Consider the following 19,760-nt stretch of genomic DNA (forward strand, 5'->3'; position numbering starts at 1 on the left):
TGTCCCGAGAACTAGTGACCATCACATTATTGGTATAGGGTGAGTAGGTGGATCTGGGAGTGCTTTGCTCTGTAGGGTCAGCCTGGAAGCCACAGGCTCGTGCCTCAGCCACAGCAATTTCTTTGAAGACTTGAGATGGGCAGCCCCTCTGTATACCCTCTGGCTCCACCTGTGGCCTTTGCAACCATGCATTCAGACTGACTTAAAACAAGAGCTGATTGACTCCTGGAATATTCTCAGGTGGTCAGTGGAACACAGACACCCACATGTACATTCAGAGGCACAGACCCAGCCAAACACTTTCATGTGAACACGGGCACACACACCATGCCAGGTCAAGGAAGGCATGACTCTCCAGGTAATCCAAGTGCTGGCAAGGCTCTTTCTGGTTTTGGGTTGCCACGACCTGGAAGACAGGGAGGAGGTAGAAGGGGTGCAACGGGTGTTTAGCGGGTAGAGGTCAAGGAGGCTGCTAAATATCTTACAAGGCACAGACCATCCTCTAAAACAAAGAATGTCCAACCCCAAATGCCAATGGTGCTGAGACTGAGGAACCCTGGGCTGAGGCTGTACCAGCTTTTCTTGCCAGAATTTACAGTGTTGCTGTCACTGCTTCAACCACAGTGCCTTTGACATTTTCTCTAGAAGGGCATTAGGGAATGTGGAAACTCCCTGTTCCTTTCCTGTTATAACATCATGGCTGGGGAACAGAGCTTTTATTCCAGCTTTCCACCTGCTTACCACTCACAGCCATTGTCCGCAGTGTGCTGTCGCTGCTCCTGCTGCTGCCACAGCTGCAGGCCCTTGCTCTGGTGCCACTGGACCGCAATCTCTCCCCAAGACCCTGGGTGAAGAGTGCTGATCCAACACAACAACCAGTCACCTGTTCGCGGAGGGTTGGCTGTCACGCTCCTACATGGCCCCCAAGGTATCTGACTTGATTCATTTCAGAATCATTGCAAAATCATTGCAGATTCTGCAGTACAAATACAGGAATCAGTCAGCAAATGTAACTGTATTTCAGGATCTAAAAGCTGGATGACAATAATTTTTCCAGCACTAGACTTTTTCCCCCTGATGTTGTTCTTATTTTCCAGCCCCTTTCTCCCTCTTCCCCTCCCCCACTGCTTGTTGTCTCATGCTTATCCCAGAATTGATCATTTCTAGCCTCTTAGCCGCTGCAGAGACACTTTGCAACAACCCAAGTTTCTGCTGTCACTGGCCAGGAGAGATCAGTGGTCACCTGAAACAGCACAAATGTGATTTTCTTTGTTTGGAGAGGGGAGTGCCATTCCTGCGACATAATCCCAATTATGCACAATTAGCTGACTCAGGCCAATGCTGGCCACTTATTGACCAGGCAGATGGTCACCCAGGCTATTATTCTGTCATTGCAGAACCTGGAAACCAGTTTAATTTTAGCACAGAAAACTGAGAAAAAGCCCCATATTTCCATACCTACAAATAACCCCTTGATCATATTAAGAGCCAAACTAGAAAGTGATCTGTTCTGTGGTTTTTTTAGGGTTTTATTTTAGAACGTTATCGTTAAAATTGTTTTCAGTTCCAGCACGAACCTGAGGAATGAGACTGAAAGAAAAACTCTGTGGGATAAAATTCTCCATATTGTGGCACTCAGAACCGCCTAAAAAAATTAGCCCTGATGATTTAACTTTAGAACTTTGGAGAAGGACAAAGCTTAGGAAAATAAAAATAAATTGCCCAGTTCTGAACATATGAAACTCACTCAGACAAAATAACTCAATCCTCCTTTGAGTCGGGGTTTGCCATAATTTGGTCATGGTTTATAGAACCAATATTGAGTAAGAAAGTCAAAATGATGCCTTTCTCTGTAAATTTTTGGGGTTTTGTTTATAATTACAGATTCCCTCATAAAAAGTGCTTTTTAAAAAAAAAAAAAAAACGAGAGCGCAAAACATTAGGAATTTCTCCAAAGTTTTAAGCAATTTATTCTTGTTTACTGTTTATGATCTACAGGGAACCCACGAAGTCTGGAAACAGATAAATATTTAATAATGTGGACAAAGACATCTTCAGTCATAGAAACAACTCATAACATCTATTTTTGTAGAATTTATGGACATCTTTTATTATCACTGTCATGCAGACAATACAAACAAAAATCTAATGAACATTTCTCATGCTATATGCAAATATGTAGGCAAGTTGAGAGTAAATGTATCTTCTTTTACCTGATAATGTATGTATTACATTTGTGAAAATTTTTTGGAGGGTAGATCAAAATTTGAACTATCAAAGATGACTTTGTAAAGTGAAGAATCTTTATGAGAAGTAAATTTACCAGTTCTTTAAATAGAGGGTTTTTTGTTTTGTTTTATAGTTTTCTTTTTAGAGACAGGATCTCACTACGTCATCCAGGCTGGAATGTAGTGGCTGTATTATAGCTCACTGCAGCCTCAAATTCCTAAACTCAAGTGACCCTCCTGCCTCAGCCTCCCATGTAGCTGGGACTGCAGGTGTGCACCACCACACCTCTCTAACTTTGTTTGTTTGTTTGTTTTTGGAAGTGACAGGTCTCACTGTTTCCCAGGCTGGACTCTAACTTGTGACTTTAAGTGATGCTTTTTCCTCCGCCTCTCAAAGTGCTGGGATTTCAGGTGTGGGCCACCACACCCAATCTGAAGTACAGGTTTTTGTAGATTAGATTTGCTTAAAGCAAGACACAAAATGATGATAGCAATGATGATGATGAACATGAGGATGGTAGTTTATGCTCACTGAAATTTCTTATGTGGTGGACCTTCTGCTGTGCACTTTACATGGTTTATTTCAATAGACTCTTCTTCTGTCTTTCCTGCCTGGATGGGGTTACATCTTTCAGCATATAAACCCAGTACAGCAAAGATCTTTGTTTGACTTGATTTCTAGGCGTGGGTTCTATTGTGAATGAGGCATGCTAGAACAGGAAGATCAGAGAAAACTCAAAATCTGCAACCCTGCATTCTGCTGCCAACTCTTTCAAATAACAGGCTCTGTGACCTTGGCCAGGTCACTTACCCCTTCTAGGCCTCAGTGTCCCTTACTGTGGCATAAAATTGTTCTAGGGCTAAAAATCCTAGAATCATATTTCTCGTAACTCCATTTATAAGAAAGCCCCCTTTGTTTTAATAAGCAATCCAACTAACAGACACCATTGTTTATGGGTAGGTAAAGTGTTAATCACAACCTGGACTTTCTGGTCTACTGGGAGGCTCAGTGGACTTATCTGACACCAGTGGAACTATTTGAAAGAAATCTTAGGAGCCAATTTGAATGCTCTTACTTAGAATTCCAAAGTCAGTTTGAACAAGGGCTTGATGACTTACATGACAGCTATTTGTAAGCTTGTCTTATGCTCCACTTAGACTTCTAATTCTTGAGGACAATGTTGATATCATATTCACATGGTATTGCCATGGTGTCTGGCAGGCAGATAGACACTGCCTAAGTAATTGTTGGATCAAAGATGAATTGTTGAATCAGGATTTTGACTTGGAGACTTCCACTTGAGTTGGAGTTACTGCTTTGAGAAATTCGGAAGCTGGAAGCACATTTGTCCACATTTTGACGTTCATTCCCTTCAGCCACCTGTTCTTAATACCTATACCACACAAGCCAAATGTGGTCCAAAGAGTTTGAATAGTTAGATTCAACTAACTATGAGCAAATCCCATTTGCCTAAGCTTACAGTCCTATCCAGTTGGGGTTTCCTCAGTTGTATGTGGATGTGTGTTTTGGGAGAGAAAGTTCTTGTGCGGCCACTTGCAGGCTTTGGTACATCTTTATGTCTGTATACGTGTATATCATGCCAGTGAGAACTGTGCCTGCCTTTCTACAGGCTTGCAAATCCTAAGCATTGGCTATATCATTTTCAGCATTTGAATCAATGTTTTAATGGAAAATTACAAAGAAAATGAGTATTTGGAAGCCAAAGGTTGCCGACTGAGAGCAGAAAAAATAAAATACTGCACTTGAGAATTGACTTCCCAGCCATCTCTTTTATTCTTGCACTTTTTATAGCCAACATATTCTCCTTCAGACCATGATTGCTTATTTTAAATTGTCTTCCAGTCCCGGGACTCTGTCTCTCTTCCCCAGCTCCCCCTCTTTTCTCAGGCCTCCCAAATGATACAGTCTGTGCCATCAGCCGCCATTGCCTATTACAGTCCAGAAATACTTCTTGTTTTCAGCCAACCTTGGAGAGAGGAAATGAGGAGAAGGGAAAATGCCTTCCCCCAGAAGGTCATCCGAAAGTAAGTGAGGCTCCACTGACCCCTCACTGCCTCTGCAGATACGCCCCACAAAATACTGCAGAAGGCAAAGTTGCCAACAAGTGCAGCACACAGAGATGATAGAGTCGAAGGCAGGAATTGATCTCAAGGCGTGAATCACTGACCCTAGCCCACGCTCACTCTCCCTAAATTCTGAGTCCATGTTAACTAAAGGTTGCATCTCCGTTGTTACAGCTCAGACGGCAATTCCTGATTTTGTTGAGTTTGATATCTCTTACCCAGCCTCCATTTGGGAAGGCTTTTTGTTTAATCTTCTAAATATCTGAAGCACAATTCCAAACATTTCCAAGTGAAACTCCTCTTCCATTCACAATGAACCCCAGCAAGAATCTGACCAAAGAAAAGGTGAAGCATACATTCCCTTGGTTCTGGATTGAACCAGCAGTATTTGGATCACCCAGGAGGTATATCATAACAAATTGTCTGAATATCAATTGTCTCTGTGCAAAGGTCCAGTAAAGTCCCAAAGATCTAAGTCTGGGATAAAAGGGATGAGCACCTTTCTCAACAGAAGGGAAGGAGGCTGGTTTCAGTGATTTTGCGCACTAAATGTGGAATTCCCCAACAAATTCACATTTTTAAAGTAATAAAGTTGTGAAACCTCCACTCAAGGAAAGGCTCAGGGACCACGATTCCAAACATCCACACTTAACTAGGCACTCATCAAAACTCCTTTTTGAATCTAGAAATCTAATTTTTCTAATGGCCACATCACTTCTATGTCTTAGAAAGTGTTTTCTACTGAGCTCAATCAACTAACAGCCTGGGACAGTGCCTCATACCCTCTCTATGCAGCAGTGTTTACATGGAAGTATGAACCCAAATGAGGATGAATTCCAGAAACAGTAAGTTTATTCCCGGAGCTTAATTTTAAAAATACAATCTCTAGTTTCACTTTCCAGTTTCATTGGAAGAACTGATATTTTAAAACTTCTAGGGAGCCGCAGTGGCTCCAGCCAGTTGTCCTGGCGCTTGAGGAGGTGAGGCTATGAGTTCAAGGCCAACCTGAGCAACATAACAAACTCTCATTGATTAACAACAACAACAGCAAAAACAAAACAAACAAACAATAAAATAATAATTATGCAGGTAAAATATCAGTTATTAAAGATTCTAGGAACTAGACTTCTAATTAACTGAGACACAATTCTAATGCGGAATCCCAGGGCAAAGTCCCGTACTTAATGGTAGCATGCTAATTTGAATTTTAAGTAGACGTTGAATATTAACCCCGATACTGTCCTAGATGGTGAGTTTCTCAACCTCAGCACTATTGACACTTGGGTTGGGTAACTCTTTGTTGTTAGGGGCTGTCCTGTGTGCTGTGGGATTTTTAGCAGCAACGCTCGCCTCTGCCCCCTGGATGCCAACCGCAACCTTCCTCTCCCCAGTGTGACAACCAAAAATATCTCTGGACATGACCAAATGTCTCTTGGGGGGCAAAACTGAACCCATTTGGGAACCACTACTCTGATCAAGGGGAAGATTCATGTATTAGATGTTTTTATTCCACTTAAAAGAAAGCTAGCACAAAGTCAGAATGCTTTTCTGAACATAGAGTAAAATAAATAAAATTAATGACGTATTTCCATCCACATGATGAAACATTAAACAGTCACTTAAAAACATGTTTGTAAAGACACTATAGGCACAAGAGCAGAGCAGAACATGGAACTATATGTGCCCTATGTAGATTCTGTAAGACATACAGATTTGAAACTATATAAAGTATTTTAAAAGGAGAAACACAAAAATGAAAACCATAGCTCTCTGTGGGTGGTAGGACAATGCCTTCTATATTTTCTTGTTTAAATTTTTCTGTTTTCCCCAATCATCTACCATGAGCGCGTATTTTTACAATTTCAAAATCAGACACAGAAAAAGGACAAAGAATGTTGTCTTATACAGCACATGAACAAGAAAGCCTCAACACGCTGCCATCCTCTATTCCTAATTCAATTTTCTCCCACACCCTGAAGGAAGCAAAGCAATTCCTTTCCTACTCATCTGATCCTTTTCCCCATTAAACCCTCACATCTGCTTCCCTCTGCAGTCTTAACTATCTAAGGCCAGGATTCATGACATCGTTTATTTTATTTTATATTTTGCTTCTCAACCTGGATGGACTCATGCATCCTTTCATTCATTCAGTTCTCTGGTACTGTACGAGGTACTGGGAATTCAGTGGGGGGAACAAGGCAGGTTGAGCCCCTACTCCAATGGAAGACAGTGAATCAGTACATCAACACAAAGATGACATCATTCTAGAGAGTAGTAGGGGCTGTGAAGGCAATAAAGAGACTATGGGAGAAAAAAAGAGAGAGACTATGGGAGACAGCACTACTTTAGTTAGCCTGGGTGGTCAGGGAAGGCCCCTCTGAGGAGGTGACATTTGAGCTGAGAACTAAAGAACAAAAGGAAGCTGGGTGCAATGGCTCATGCCTGTAAATCCCACATCTGGGGGGCGGAGGCTGGCTGATAGCTTGAGCCCAGGAGTTGGAGACCAGCCTGGTGAAACTCCATCTCTACAAAAAATATAAAAATTAACCAGGGATGATGGTGTGTGCCTGTAGTCTTACCTACTTGGGAGGCTGAGATATGAAGATGCTTGAACCTGGGAGGTCGAGGCTGAAGTGAGCTGAGCAGTGATTGCGCCACTGTATTCAAGCCTGGATGACAGAACAAGACCTTGTCTCAGAAGAGAGAGAGAGAGAGATTGAGAGAGAGAATCATGAGGAAACTGAGAAGATCTGGGAGCAGTTTTCCACATTTGACTTTTTTAAGTTCAAATGTACAGAACAAGCATGGCACAGTCAGAGAGGAGGAGAAAGGCTATCAAAGCTGGAGATTTGCAAGAAAAGCTGAGGGCATCTTCCCAGGTTGGGAAGATGCATGGTCCTGATGCCGCCAGGCTCAGGTCTACCCACATAGGGAGGTGGCAGCAGCGAATCAGAACCCTTAGTGCCAAGGCCCTGGAATTTGTATTTTACAACAAGTTTCCAAGGTGATATTCATGCAATGGAAATTTAGAGGACCATAGTTCCAGAGTATTCCCTTACTCCAACATTCTGGGGGTAGTTGGAACAGAGGTGATGAGTGAACTAACTCTGTGGTCCACATGCCAGCAGTGGGAGCAGCACCAACAGCAGCACCTGGGAGCCTGTCAAAATGCAAAACCTCAGATCTACTGGATTAGAATCTGCATTTCGACAATAGCATTCTACATCATTTAAATACACGTGAAAATCTGACAAGCTTTGATTTAGACCAGCACGATTTATTATACTAAAGCTTTGACAGAGAAGAAAATGGAAGCTGTATGATTTTTTTGTGATAAGCAGTCAGAGAGTAACAAAATACCTGCTCATATTATGCTTTTTGCTCTGGGGATTAGGGGGCCACAGGTTATGCCTATGCTTAGCCTTTCTGGGTGAACTGTAGTGCCTAAATTGAAAACTTTTGGCTCTAGAAAGGTTTACTCAAGTGGGCAATAGATCCTGAAATTTATTTTACCATTTAGATTATTTTTAAAAGACAGGAAAAATTCTTTATTAATGCAACTAAACATACAAATTTACTATGTTGTATAGTATTTCATATTTTTTAAAAAACAGAGAAATGCAAACACAGTGGAATCAGTCGAGACTTTTCACTAACCCTTAACAATCATGAATCTTAATCATGGCCCTTTCCTTCTTCCCCATCATACTTTGCAACACTTTACACATCTCCTTGGCGTGGTCATGTATGTGATCTTCCTTTACTCTGTAAAATGTCTCTCTTGCTCTAATTAACATGTGTTTTTTTTTTTTAATTGCAACAGCTTTTGCTAATTTTAGGACAGGTCTTGCTTCTTTTCTTTCAGTGGTCGGAAAAAGACCACGTTTATCCAAGCCCTGTGCGTATTCTGTAGCTCTCTAATCAAGAAATGTTTCTTTCAACTGACCACGGCTCCTAACTTTATCTCTCTGTCCTTTGAAGCCAATAGCTATTATTTCTAACGAGCATCACTAATTCGAGAATAAACACTCTGTTTTCTCCCAAATTGCTACATTCTGTTAAAGGGAACTAGAATTAAAGTACCAATTTCTATCAGCACTCTATTTTATGAAAGGGTACTAAAGTAGGATGCCACAGGGCCTGAGGGCAGAGACAAAGCGTGACTTCTTCTCCGTGCTCCCTGAGTGGCCCCTTTTCCCATGGTGATGGTCAAGTCCACCTACTCACAGGTATTCTCAGATTTACTCTGAGATGAATGAGGACTCATAGATAAGGACTGCTATCTCTCTTTGTTTGTTTTCTTTGTTTATTTAGGGGCATGGACTGCTACTGTTTTTTTATTACCCTGTACCATCATGAAGACATTTATTGTGCAAAAGATGTGATCTTTCCCCCTTGTCTGGTTGGAGGTAATTTAAACAAGACAGGGACCTTGCCTGGGGAGGAGCAACCCCCCTGGAACTGCGATGGGGGCTGCTTTTTTACAGGTTTTGGACACAGCCTGTGACTGTCTTGGTTATGCTCTTGTGGAAAGGATTCTTCCTGCATCTAGAACTTCTATAGCAGTAGGACTTTCTGGAAAGCAGCAGCCTCAGGAAATGAGATCACTTATTTAGCCTGCTCATGGCAATTGGTGGTTTGGTCTACATCTTACCATGCTGGTTGTTGCCTGGCTTTGTGCCCTAATAACCCAGAATGTAAACATCTCTACAGCAGTTATTGCTGTTATGAGGATCTATTGTTGCACTTGGGCAATGAAACAGCTTTTAGAAAAGCATCTGCCTAAAGCCTCGTGAATTACTCTTCCAGCTATTTTGCAAGAGCATAAGCAACATGAGGGCAGATATTTATTTTGCTTTGGGCGCCGATGAACCTCAGTGCCTAGAACAGTGCCCAGTGCAGAGTAGATGCTCACTAAGTATTTGCTGAATGAATGAATGAATGAATGCCAGTTGGCCAGCCAGGCACATTCCCAGGGCCCAAGAACGCCTTCTCGGGCCCCTTTCCCTTTCTGTGGCTTTGCTTTAGTGTTCTGTGTGTCTAGAACACTTTGGGGCACTCTGTAAGCTTCCACAGTGATCATCACTGCTTTGTGAGCACCAGAGGGCAACCCTGGTGCTTACCAAACTGCCTGGCAGTTAGGAGGTGTTTAATAGTTTACTATTTGATGAAGGAAGGAAGCAGGAGAGGGCGGAGGGAAGGTAGGAGGGAGGGTCTGGGTAAGTGGTTAATAAGAGATTGTTCTCTTTGGATAACTCAGTCCCTTCTGGAGGAAGCTAACCTTTTTAGCTTTTGTTGTGACCAAGCCTGAATTGAAACTTTAAACACAAAGGAGGTAAGGCCTTCTGGCCAGAGAGCAAATACAACTTTCAAAATAGTGTTGGCCAGGTGTGGTGGCTCATGCTTGTAACCCCAGCAATTTGGGAGGCTGTGTGGGGAAGGGAGCTTGAGTCTAGGAGTTCAAGACCAGCCTTGAACTCCTAGACAGCAACATAGCTTGTCTCTACAAAAAAATTTTTTTTAATTAGCAAGGCCTAATGGTGCGTGCCTGTAGTCCTCACTGCTCAAGAGGCCAAGGTGGGAGGTTGGCTTAAGCCTGGAATTTGAAGTTGCAGTGAGCTATGACTGTGCCACTGCACTCCAGCCTGGGCAACTGAGCAAGATCCTACCTCGAAAAAAAAAAAGAGTGGGTGTTTCCTTGGAAAGAGCATGGGCTTACAGGGAGATCTCCTGACTTTAAATAGTTCCCTATCACATACTATCAAACCCCAGAGAGGTCACAGTAAATCCTGTAGACCCCCATTTCCTCACCTGTAAAGAGGAAATGGTGGTGCCATCTGTTCTACACTGTACAGTTAATTAAAACAGAGAATGTGAAAGTCCCTCTAAAGCACAAAGCCTCAGCATGCAGAGGATCATCAGCAAAACTCCCTCTCCTCCCATCAGGCTCAGCTTCCAGCCCTTGTGTTCTTTTTCTCCCTTTCTCTGTCTAGCATCTCATGCAAGAAATTCTGCAGGAAATCCAGGGTCCTGTCGGAACCCAAAGTTTGGCTTTCCTTCTCTTGAAAATACCTGTAGGCTGTGCATGACCTTCTTTAGTGTCTTTGTCCGTTTACCTTGAAGGTGTCTGAGTTGGGCCATTCCACCCCAACCTGCCCCTGCTGGACTCATCTGTGATTGCACTCATCATGAAAGCAAGGTCCTTCTATCTCTTGGCCTTCCTGTCCTCCCTTGCAAGAAGTCAGACCTGACAGAGGCCAGCAGGCAGGTAGGTGAGATTTCATAGTCTGGATGCACCGTGGGAGAAGTGAGAGGGGTGGGAAGATGGGTACAGTGAGCTTCCTTCTTCTCTAGATGTTCATTGCCTGATTGGCCAATGTGTTAGCTTCCTAGGGCTGCTGTCACCAATAAAGTTATATAAATGTATTCTCTCACTGTTGGGAAGTGAGAAGTCTGAAATTAAGGTGCTGGCAGAGCAGTGTTCTTTCTGAAGCCTTTCTTTTAGCTTCTGGTGTCACTGGCAGTCCTTGACACTCCCTGATTTGTAGACATGCCACTCTGGTCTCTGCCCAAACCATTGCATGACAATCTCCACATGGCTCTCAGAGCTAAAAAGCTAGCTGGGTGGGAATGAAAAAAAGATGAAGAGCAGATTTCTTCCCTCCAAAGGTGACTGTCACGCCTTTGTGCCAGCCCATTGTTGAAATGTGGGAAGTCAAGAACACCAGATCATCTGACATTTGGAAAAAAAATCTGGAAATTTGAACTTTTAAAGGAGACCTCCTGACTTCTAAATATTGGCAATGCTTTCAAATTTGTTAACTATACTGCCTGAGCCAACTAAAACACGTCTGTGAGCCCAACTCGGTCTGTGAGTCTCCAGTTTGTGACCTGAGGGCTCCTGGCACCTTTTTAGCTCTGAGAGCCATGGCCTTTCTGAACTGTGAACTCAGCTTAAAAAAAAAAAAATACCCAAAGCTCCCTCCGTACTTCCTTATCTTCTTAGGTCCTCATGGTGTCTCACCTGAGCTATTAAGACAGCTTCTCTCTAACCTGGTAGGAATCGGATTTGGAAATAGGGTCTTCACAGATGGAATTCAAGATAAGATGAAGTCAGTGGAATGGACATTAATTAAGTATGGCTGATATCCTTCTAAGAAGAGAAGAGACACAGAGACAGGCACAGACACACAGGGAGATGATGTGGAGATTGTCATGCAATGGTTTGGGCAGAGACCAGAGTGGCATGTCTACAAATCAGGGAGTGTCAAGGACTGCCAGTGACACCAGAAGCTAAAAGAAAGGCTTCAGAAAGAACACTGCTCTGCCAGCACCTTAATTTCAGACTTCTCACTTCCCAACTGTGAGAGAATACATTTATATAACTTTATTGGTGACAGCAGCCCTAGGAAGCTAACACATTGGCCAATCAGGCAATGAACATCTAGAGAAGAAGGAAGCTCACTGTACCCATCTTCCCACCCCTCTCACTTCTCCCACGGTGCATCCAGACTATGAAAATCTGATCTTCCTCTCAAATTTCCTAAGTTTCTCCAAATTCTAACAACTTCTCTAAACATTTCCTTGATTTTCCAGGAATTTTCAAATCTAGCTTTGTGTGAACAAGAAAACATGAATTGCATTGATCCTCTTCATATGGAGACAAGAAGATGCCGGCTGCGCATGCTTGCGAACTACTTCTTCACAGCGATAACTCAGATGCAACTTTTCCTCCTTGGTCGGTGAAAGACAGCATGATTTACAGTTTGTGAGAAGGAAAAGGAAAAACAGTTGATTTGTTTTCCCACGAGAGGAAAAAAAGAAGGGGATACAAGCCCACACACTATTAGGTGGATGGATCATTTCCTCCATGGAAAAGATATGCAAATAATTGATCTCTAAGCATTAGCAAGGTCTTTGTAGGGTACGTAGGGATAATCACATGCATGGAGCACCCATTGCTCGCTGAAGAAAGAAGATCTTGGAATGAGTGCATGGATCCACAGTTCATGTAGATCCTGCTATTTCTGTCTACACTGCATGCTGAGCATGAGGGAGTCTGGGCAGGAGGATTTCTCTTGCAGAAGGAGGGGTTTAGAGAGCAGATCTGTTACCTGTGAATCCCTGAGGATTCTTCTTCTGGAGACCTACACGTAAAGTAGAGAAAGTTAAGAACTTCAGAGTGGGGAAGGTGTAGGGTGAGATATATTTCTTTTAGAATTCCAGACCTGAGGTTTAGTTAGGAAGGGACTGTTAGCAGGTTTCTTGGGAAGACTTGGGATAGGGCAAAATAGTAGCATAGTGATGAAGAACCAGCACGTGTGCTCTGTAGCCAGGTGATCTGGGTTCACATTTCTGTTGCTTACCAGGTGTGTGACCTTAGACATTTCACTTAACCTCTCTGCGCCTTAGTTTTCTTATCCATATAATGGGGTCAATGATAACACCTACTTCTTATGGTGGTTACAAGGGATTAAATGAGCTAATTCAAATAAAGCATCTAAAACCATGTCTGACACTTCGTCATGGCTAAGTACATCTTATTGAAATGGTTAACTGGCTCCAATGATGCTAAGTAAGGAATCACTCCCAAGCTGGTGGCTTAAAACAAACACTGTTTATTCAGAACTGTGGGTGAGCTCTGTGCAGCTGGGTTCACTCTGGTACATTTGGGTTGGGGTTGGCTGGGGATGGCTCTGGTCCACAGGGCTTCTACTCTTTTCCTGAGACCAGCCAGCCTGTGCTTCTCAGAGGTGCAAGGGCACAAGTAGAAACATGCAGGCTTCTTGAAGTGTAGCTCAGAACCGGACACCATAGCATCGACCTCTCTCCTGACCAACGCAAGTCACACCATCAAACCCAAAGACGCAGGGAAGTGTGGAAGGACTGTAAGTTACCTGGCCAAGGGCATGGATCAAAGAAAGCTGAAGAGCCGATGCCAATAAAGGAACTACCAGGGTGGCTCTTTTTATTATCATTTAAACAGGAAGTACTGAATTGAGACTCAAGAATGAGATACTGTATCTTGATCTTCAACTCAACAAGTTGAACTTGGGCAAGTCTTTCTGCTCCCAGATTGAGAGGGATAATTCTAAATGAGTCAGGCTTCAACTCAGACCAACCGCTATATATCCAAAGAAGTTTCTCCCTGGCCACTCCTAGCTCTGAACATTTAGGTAAATGTGTGTGTGTGTGTGTGTGTGTGTGTGTGTGTGTGAGAGAGAGAGAGAGTTGAAAATCTTATCTTTGTTGAAGTTCTCAGACAGCCTCCCTATTAGAGCAGCATTTCTAAAAGGACTCTTTTAAGAATGATTTCTTAAGGCTTTATCCTATTAGGCTATTAAACCCCACAGTTATACAGTGACTGAGGATGCCTAGAAATGGCAGGATTTGGGAGGGATGTTATCTTAGTTACCCAAGAGCTGGGCCCAATTACCAATGGGGGAGGGATCTTAAAGAGACAGTGCCGCTTGTGCAGTCATTAAGCTTTCCTGCTCATGGTTTTTGTTTCCCCTTCTGCACTCATGTGTGTGTTTAAGGAGAAATCCCCTTGACGACGAAATGCTATTAAAATCCTCCATATGGAAGCAGCCTATGAGGGGAGAACACACACAAGCCAGCACCAGGAGCCAGCGCTGGCCTCTCTTTTCTCACAGAAGCAGCAGCTAGAGAACTCTGCATAGTAGATGAATGATGGCAAAGAGATTCGAGAAACGACTTTGACTTCCTGTGCCTTCATCTCTTCTCTGTCCATCCCCAAAAACCTCAGTGGCAGCCCTCTCTCTGAGGATTCTGGTTCTGTGTTTCAGCTGAGAAACAGAGAGGGTAATCACATGTTTCAGAGTCTTTGTCAATAGCTTTCAAACTTTTTTAAACCAAGAATTAATATTACTGTAGTTTCTAGTCTTTAAATGATAAGTAATAATTGTATATATGGGGTATATAGTGATGTTTCAATACATATAATGATAGTAATCAGAAAGGGGTAATTAGCATAGCCATTATCTCAAACATGTATCATTCTTTATGTTTCAAACTTTTGTTTTATTTAAATTTTTTTGAGACAGGGTCTTGCTCTGTTACCCAGTCTGGAGTGTAGTGGTGTGATCTCAGCTGACTGCAACTCCATCTCCCAGATTCAATGGATCCTCCCACCTCAGCCTCCTGAGTAGCTGGGACTACAGCACATGCCACCACACCTGGCTAATTTTGTATTTTTTGTTGAGACGGAGTTTCGCCATGTTGAGACACCAGGCTTGTCTCAAACTCCTGGACCCAGGCAATCTGCCCACATTGGCCTCCAAAGTGCTGCGATTACAGGCATGAGCCATTGCTCCTGGCCAGTTTCAAATTTTTTTTTTTTTTGAGATGGAGTCTTGCTCTTATCACCCAGTCTGGAGTGTAACAGCACGATCTTGGCTCACTGCAACCTCCGCCTTCCAGGTTCAAGTGATTCTCTTGTCTCAACCTCTTGAGTAGCTGGTTACAGGCATCCGCCACCACGCCCTGCTAATTTTTGTATTTTTAGTAGAGATGAGGTTTCACCACATTGGCCAGGCTGGTCTTGAACTCCTAACCTCAGGTGATCCACCAGCCTCAGTCTCCCAAAGTGCTGGGATTACAGGCCTCAGTCACTGCACCCGGCCCAAACTTTTTTGATGGCAACTCATGCTAAAAATGACACCATGCCCAATGCACACATATATAAAACTGAAACAAAAGCTTCACAAGAGACCACTTACCCTCACTACATGTGATATACTCTGATATTTTTCTGTCCTATTACGTTAAAAAAAATAGTCCTAGTGATGATATATTCTACTGATTTCATAATGTACTGTTGGGTCACATTCTGCAGTTTGGAAAACTCTGGGCCAGGTCAAAGGTGTGTATTGACGGGTAAGGGCAGGGGGAGATGGGGCTTCAATAAAACTCTTTAAGACCCACAGACCTCACACTTGTCTGAAACAAGAGGCAGCTGATTAGAAGAGAACCCAGAAAGGGCGTCATTGGGTGAAGCCACAGGATTTGCTCAGATTACCTCGAATTCGGGCACATCCCCAGCGTAAAACCGTTCTGCACTCTAAGGGCTTCTCTTGCACCGGATTAGAAAGACTACTGGAGATAAATGAATTTAATGTTTCCCATTCCTTTTAATATAAATATACTTAAGTTTTAAAAAGGAAGTATGCTTAAATTATTAAATAAGTAAAAGTAAAGGTGGGATTCCACTAATGTGGTTATAAACATGGCAAGAGTTTGAAGGAAGCTACTGGAGACTATTGATGGAAGTCTAACCTCTCACGGCATAGTCTGGGGAATGGTACCACAGATCAGGCAATGATTGCCAAATGCCCAAAGTTGGCATTCAGGCTCTGGGTCTCCTGGTGTCCAAATGTTCCTTCTCTGCTCTCAGGGTCTTAGTTTTGTCATCTGTTAAATGGATTGTTATGAATCACAAGCAAGATAAGACATAGAGAATTCTGACTTCTGAATACAGAAGCAGGTCTGCGGAGTGATTAGTATATAGTGATGTTTTGTCTGCCTCTAACATCAGGGAGGGGTCTACCATGTTTACCCATGTTTCCAGGTGACTTCGAGGACTTCACCCTGAATGTCGCTGTGAAGACAAGGTGACATGGCCTCCTGGTCTCCAGGCATCCATGACCTAACAGACTGCACTGTGGCAGGATTCAGCTGTGCCTGGTGCAACTGGACTAGGTCCCACTCTGGGTCTTATAAGGAAGGATCGACTTGTATGTGGCCGCCAATGCAGTTTCACTTGTCTTCAAAGCCCTCCACAGGATGTAAGCAAAAAGCCTATCCTGGAATTGCCTTTGGCAAAGTGAGCAGGCAGGGGCCACACACAGAAAATGGTCTGCTCCTGGCTGCGTTCAGAAAGGCAGGTCACACTCCCCATCCCTGTTGTCAACGTCCCTGGCTTCTGAAAGCGCTGGAGCCAGGTTGACACGCGGCCCACAAGTCTTTGTTCAACTTGAGCTCAGATGGACACAGAAACACAAGAGGAGCCAAGTCGTATGTTTAAACAGTTAAGAGGAAGCCAAGCTCAGTCAGGAACTACAAACCTGGGATTTAGCCCGGGCGAATTTTCCTTCTCTGGGATTTCCTGTCCGTTTTTGTAGATGTTTCTACCTATTGAATGTTCCCTGGCCGTTGGTTGAAGGCCATCAAGTTGGTGGTGAAAGAAAGCCTTACCAAGTACTTACACAGTCTTTCGGCTTAGCTGCAAAAATATCAACAAGCTGACGGATGGTGCATACCCAAAGCTAGGCTGATGGGACACACAAGCCAGGCCTCTGTCCATCTGCCCTTCACAGTGGAAAGGGAACCCAAACTTTAAGACTGGGCTTAAACAAAGCATTCACACAAGGAAGTCCAGGCTGCTACCCCAACCACTGAGGTGGGGGGCAGGCCACGCTGGGGCTAGTGGAGGTCTTTAAGGAATGCAAAAGAAGTGAACCCCATAGGCCTCCTGCAATGTCCTCAGACTGCAGTTAAAATTTAACCAATTTTTAATGTAAATCATCTGGCACACTCAATTGCATGGGGTGCACAAGATGGGTGGGGGTGAGGGGTGGTAGCAGGGAGGGAACAATGGCTAGGATTAGATAATTTACTTAGTGCTAAAATTCCAGGAAGTTTGTGTTGATCTGGGCCTGGATCTTGTTACTTTTTAGCTCAAATCTAAATCTTTATCTTCCTCTAAGAGTTGAGAGGACATTTTTTACGTCCTCATTTTTACAGTTGTAATTTTTACCCCCTTTCATCAAATATAGCTGGTTAGATTAGCAGCTCTTAGCACTGAGATGAAAATATTGGTAGGGCCCAATGGGTCCTGTTTTGTTTATTCTAACAGAGCAGGCTTTGATCTAGACATATTTCCTGGGGTCTGGACTAGATGACCTAATTCCTGTCTTATCCGTCTCTACTTTTCTGTGAATCTCAGATTGCGCTTTACTGTGGAGCCCTTTGAAATTCACTTCACACTTTTTCCACTTTGTTACCCCCTCTGACATTTGTTTCATTCGGGGTGGAGTGTGTAACTCCTAGTAAAGAATCCATTGCTTTATTTTTCTAACAGGACTGCTAAGTTTTAGCAGAGTGGGAGACTTCTTTTTTTTTTTTAAGTTCTCTCATTCTTGACATTCACGACATGCCAAAAACAATAAGCAAATAATCTACTGCTAGAAATTTATGTCAACTGCAAATCATTTAGAATTTTCTGTTTGAAGATTTTTTTTCCTCTAATTAAAAAAAAAAAAAAAATTGTCCTCCCTCCACTCCCTAAAAAGCCATTTGAATAGACCTGGCCTGTGAAGATTGGGATGTGAAAACTCTAAGCCCAAAGTCACCTTCAGGTATCTCCAGTTGATCTTCAGGAATCCTCCCCTAAGCTACCCACCTTTCCCCCACGGGTGGGGGGTGGGGGAGGTGGAGTTCTTCTTCGGCAGCTTGGGTCAGTATTTGTTCTTTCTTCCTCTCTCTCTCTTTTTCCCTCCCCAGGTCCCTGTCAATTACCAAACTGCTCTTCCAAGTATATTTTCCAGAAAGAAGGAAGCCTGTGGGGGTGGGTAGGAAAGGAGGGGTAGTGGAGTTGGAGGAGGAAGGAAAAAGGAAAAGCGCGAAGGAATATAAGGAAGGAAAGACAGAGAAGAGAATGAGAGAATGATAGCTACCTAGGCAGAGGGGAAGAACAGGAAACGTAGCTCCTAGGGAGGGGTGGAAGAAAAAAAAAACTCGAATAAACTACAAGTTCCTAACTTTTGTAAATTTTGAGTGAAGGCACAAAGCGTTTCTTAAATTCTTCTCTGTGCTGTTCTGTATTTTTACAATTCCCATTAAAAAAAAAAAAAAGCTGGGGAAACTGTCACCAAAGTGAGTATTTTCAATTAAAAAATTCTGTGAACTTAGTTGCAGCAACAATCCTTCCTTAATTCAGTGAACTCGGTTTTCCGTGATTCCAATACCACCAAGGGGCACCTCCAGTGAGGCGTGGCGGGGCGAGGGTCGGGGAGTAGGTGAGGAGGGGGTGCGTGCCCCTCGGCTGCCTTCACCTCAACCCTGTTGCTTTATAAACGTAAATCTAGTTCTGTTTTGCCGGCCGAGTCCAAAGGCTGAGTGTATTTTTCACACTGGGAGGAGAAGCAGGGCAGAGGGCGATTTCTTATTTTGGAAATGGATGGAAAGGGGAATGAATGGGCAGGTAATGATCAATAGATTAGAACGATAGTCAATCAATAAATGGATAAAAAGGCAGGGACAAAAGCGGGGACGGAGGGAGCGAGGGACCGGGCGGGGAGAGAGAGAGAGAGAGAGAGAGAGAGAGAGAGAGAGAGAGAGAGAGAGAGAGAGAGAGAGAGAGAGAGAGAGAGAGAGAGAGCGCGAGCAGGGGAGAAACAGAGACCCTCGGACCTGTTCCTAAACGCTTTTGATGCCTCCCGAAAGAAAAGTGACTTTTGCTCCCCGCAACTCACTTTCAGAAACCAATGGAGGGTAGGAGGTTGGTAATGAGAGGGAAAGGGAACACGGTGCCCGGGCTCCCCTCTCCACCGCCTGCCTCTTGGAAATGGACGCGCAGACCGAGGTGGTGCTGGGCGGTGACCTTCGCGCCAGGCCCTGCGTGCGGGAGCCCCGGGGACCCGGCGGCGGCGACCTTTGGAAGCGGGATCCAGCTGCTGTCGGACTCTTGGTGGATGGCGTCGCGGGGCAGCCACCTGGGCCCTTTGGAGAGGGCCGGCGAGGAGCCTGGCGTGTGCGCCAGGGGAGCACTGTCCAAGCCTGCCCCTCTCGGTGGCCGGCAGACCCCCGGACCACTTCCCTCGGATGTCCCCAGGCCCTGTCCCTCCGCGCACGGTCCGCCCGCGGGACAGGGGCCTGGGCGCAAAGGGCGTGCAGCCCGGGGCAGCCCCTCCTCGCCACGCCCAGCGATGGGAAGGTGTGGACTTCGTCTATGCAGTGGAAGCCGCTCAGTCTGGCCCGCACAGAACAAGAGCTTCTGGCTGGAATTCCGGCCTTCAATCCATGTCCCCAGTCTTGAGGAAAAAAGGTCACCCTGGGGCAAAGGGGACGGGACGGGAGAGGCGAGACCGAGAAATTTGTCCCTCTAACTGTTTGGGTGCCCAGCCTTTGGGGTGATTCTCAGCATCACTCATTAAGTGACGCACCCGCCGCCCCCACGCCCACCCCGCCGCTGCCCTCTCTGCCTCTAGGGCTCCCACCCCCTCCCCTGCACTGTCCCGGCTCAGGTCAGCCCCTACCTTCCCGAAGGCCCGGCCCGGGCCCGAAGGCCGAGCTGGGGCTGAGGGCGCCCCCTCCGCACAAAGGTCTAACGGCAAGGTCGGGGGAGAGCGGCCCCGGGAGGCCCGAGCCCTGGTGGAAACTTCTGCAGGAAGCGGCCCGAGACTTTCTACCTTACCAGGGCACAAC

The sequence above is a fragment of the Callithrix jacchus genome, chromosome 20 (assembly GCF_049354715.1).
Source record: "Callithrix jacchus isolate 240 chromosome 20, calJac240_pri, whole genome shotgun sequence".
Classification (NCBI taxonomy): domain Eukaryota; kingdom Metazoa; phylum Chordata; class Mammalia; order Primates; family Cebidae; genus Callithrix; species Callithrix jacchus.